We start from the raw sequence: 3,618 nt of genomic DNA, 5'->3' as shown, positions 1-3,618 counted from the left end.
AAAACGGGGGTACCCCCCCCCTTCTCGCTGGTTTCCCGGGGAAAGAGGCGCGCACTGGCAGCTGGGCTTGCAGGATCCAGGAGTGCTGCGCTCGGGCATGGGGGCCTGGGAACCTCGCGCGCGCGCAGAAGGATCTCTTCCCCGCCAGCCCACCCTCGCGGACCCTGATAGCGCCTGCTTCTCCCATGACGTCTCGGCTCAGCTCCTCTTCCGTGGTTGATCACCCCTGTACCAGAATCAACCAGAATCCTGCTTAACGTCCCCCCTCCTCTGTTGATCGGACCTCACACCTGATCTCTCCAGTCCCCGGAGTTGAAAAGACTACAGTATTAATATAAATGTTGTTGCCATGCACTGACGCCGTCGGAATAATTTCGTCTCTTGCCCTCTGACTTCTGTAGGATCCCCTCCCCTCGTAACTCATCTCGACCCGGGTAGATCCCTCAGAGAGGCCAGGCTGCCTCTCCGAAATCTGTCCCTGTTTGGGCGCAGGGATCCTTGGAAGACGCCTCTGCGCCAGCGCCTTCCCCCAAGGAGCAGCGCTCGCCTCGGCCCGGTGGAGTCCTCGGGGGCTCAGCTCGGAGTCTGCTCTGACCCCGCATAACGCCTCCCCCCCCAATCTTAACAAACCCAAAGCCCCCCAAGGGCCTCGATAGGGGAACTGCGCGTTTTGCCTTTCCAAATGAAAGGAAAACAGGAGTTGTGCAGTTCGAGGTGCGCCAGCCCCGCTTGGCTGCTGGACATTCTTCCTCTCCAAGGCCCAGATCCTAAACTCAAAGGGAGCCCGCGCAAACAGAAGCCCCGCCAGCCCGGCGAAGTGACCGGCTGAGCCCGAGGGGAGGCGCCGCGCAGCCGGGAGCCCCGAGCGGACTGGCGTGCGCGCTTGCCCGGCAGCCGGCAGCCGCGCAGGGGACGGCGAGAGCCGCTGCCAGGCTGCCGCCTCCCCTCGGGGAGCGAGAGGGAGGTCCCCCCTCTTCTTGCTTTAAATAAAACCGGGCCGATCTCGAAATAAAACAAAAGAGGCCAAAATTAGCCGCCGGGACCATTCGTAACGCTCGCCTTTTTGTCAGGGAGCGAGCGCGCGGGGAGAATCAGATGGCTTTTCCCTGCCACAACTATCTCTTTTCTCCCCCTCTATTTATTTTCCTCTCGGTTGCTGCAACATATTGAAGGGGGAGAAAAAGGAAACATTAAGATCAACCGGGAGCTCTGCCGACGGTTTAACGATTTCAAATGAGCGTTGACTCGGGTGAAAATCTGACAATTACCCATCAGGATGGCAGATGATGGTTAAAATTACCAGGAATCAATATTCTCACCGGGTGTCCCAGCCTGATAAGAGAGACCAAGACAATGTTGACTATTAAAGTCGACAGCTTGAGATATTACACTATTAGTTATGCTATTTTTAATAATCTATAATATTTGGGCTATAATTAATTAATTATACGGGTCAGATAATATCTGGGGCTGGAATTAGGTCTGAAAGGTCTATTAAGGTTGGTAATGAGAAAGGAGAAATCTAATCTAAGGACGAGGAGCCGTGAAGGAACAAATAGACAACCGACTTCAGCTAGACAGAGCGGGAGAGATGGGATGGCGCAGACCCGGAGCGCGCGGCTGCCTGGACCAGAAGCGCCCTGCGCCCGCCGGGGACGCCGCAGCTCCGGCTGCTTTTGCCTAAAAAGTGCTCAGGGTCCTCCGGTGCAACGGGAGAACATTCTGCTTAAAGAGACATTAAAACATTTTTTTTAAAAAAAATGCAAAACAACCCCCGCCCCATCCCTTGGTAGGTGTCTCATTAAAACGAGGAGGCGCAGAGACCCGGGCAGAAGCAGAAATTTGGACGGTCAGGGCACCCACCGGCTACCCAATTCCCTGGTGGGGTCCCTTTTCCTTTCTGAACATCAAAGATGCCTAATATTCTTGCACTGCGAAGAAGATGGACATTTCACAAGCCCATTCAAGAACAAACAGACTAGAAGGGCGCATTCCCACAGGGGTTCTTTTTTTTTGGACACGTGTCTGCGCGCGCGCGCTCACCCTGAAAGACACCGTCACGTGACAGCCTCTGAACGGGACCCCGCTCGCCGGATGCTTATCCACTCTTCACCGGATTCTAATAAATTTTCTATATTCTTGTCTTGGATACTGCAGTTCCAACCTTTGTACAGTGAATTTATTAAAATACATATTAATAAAGCTGGCTCCCTTCAAGGTTGTTAGGTGAGGGGTTTTAAAATCACCTTATAAATATGCCAGCCAAATTATTTGTGTTTTGCTTATACACCCATGACTTTTCTATAGATGCAACCCTCCAAAAAATTATTTTATCTGCAGTTTTGGAAAATCTCACGTTAAACTGTATCAGTATAATTCAAGTCTTCTGCTTCCCGAGTATCTCTAGGTTTGCTAACCGTTGCTATTATTTTACATAGATTCTGAAAGCAGAGAGGACAGTCCTATCCAAAATGAGGTTCCTTATCATATATATTCTGCCATTATGTACTCCATCACTTAGAAACAAGGCAATAAATATATCAAAATTTTCAGTCAGGCGAACTAGAGTTTTGCTACTTAAAAAAATAATCCATAGATAAATAGATATATATTTAGGAAACAGTCAAAATATATGCTGTCTAATACATTTGATTTATTTTTTCATAAGTTTTCATGGTTTTCTTACTTTGTTTCTTTATCTAAAGCCTGGGTACACATTTTCTTAATTCCCATTGTTATACGTACCATGAATGGCTAGCAAGGGGAGTTTGTGAAATCTTGGAAACCGTTGTCCTCACCAACATGAGAGCTTATGTTGTTCTGCATGCGAACCCATCATTTACTCTTTGTGACTTTATAATGGGTGGCCATTTGGCACTCCAGTTGTTGCTGAACTACAACTCCCATCATCCTTTGCCATTTGGCCACACTTGTTAGGGCTGATTCAGTTCAGCAACCTCTGAAGGGCCAAAGGTCTTGTTTTGGAAGAACATTTGGGCGATTGGCAGAAGTTCACTTTTATTATGCACTGGACAACTTGAATTTTATACAAGCTGCTTCTTGTCCACCAATACAAGCAAACAAAACCTCACGTGTATAAAGACTTAAACTTTGAACCCCTCATTTTTCATTTTAGGGAAATTAGTCACCACCACTGTTTAACACATAAAATCATGCTATCTTTTCCAATAAAACCACGAGAAAAATAGTACAATAAAACATGTTGTTCAACTCTCACATAAAGAATATTTTCATTTGACGAAACAAAAGGGAAGGGAATAATGAAACAAGGCACAGGAAACAGGCATTTTGCTGTTAACAGAAATGAAACAAGGGGAAGGGAGAAATGGCCACTTTTTATTGAAGCATTGGCTTCATTTATTTAAAGGTGCCATTTTAGAAAAATAGCGGCATGTTCAACCTTTTCACATTGTAGTGATGATCTAACTTTTCATTTTAAATTAGTGCTGTGCCAAAAAGCCTTTCGTTTTATTTTCTCCAGCAATTAATGCCAAAATAAATTGCGTATGAAATTACCATGCTGAGATTCTCATGGGTGGAATGTAGGGTTTTTAAAAATTGTACTTAGCTTACTTTGTGAGTGCCCTTTCTTTCGTT

The 3,618-nt window shown here is 46.9% G+C and overlaps 1 long non-coding RNA gene across 1 annotated transcript; it reads right to left on the bottom strand.

Annotated features, from left to right (window-relative positions):
- Positions 1–1,195: 1,195 nt before the first annotated feature.
- LOC309370073 lies at positions 1,196–2,833 on the bottom strand. Its single transcript, XR_014168411.1, has 3 exons — positions 2,746–2,833; positions 2,044–2,164; positions 1,196–1,332 (listed from the first exon to the last, which is right to left on the bottom strand). It is a non-coding gene; the product is annotated as an uncharacterized lncRNA (long non-coding RNA).
- Between the last annotated feature and the right edge of the window lie 785 nt (positions 2,834–3,618).

This window comes from Podarcis melisellensis, assembly GCF_964234715.1.
Source record: "Podarcis melisellensis genome assembly, chromosome: 5".
Classification (NCBI taxonomy): domain Eukaryota; kingdom Metazoa; phylum Chordata; class Lepidosauria; order Squamata; family Lacertidae; genus Podarcis; species Podarcis melisellensis.
The sequence above is the reverse complement of the archived record's forward strand: the minus strand, read 5'-3'. Positions and strand labels throughout refer to the sequence as shown.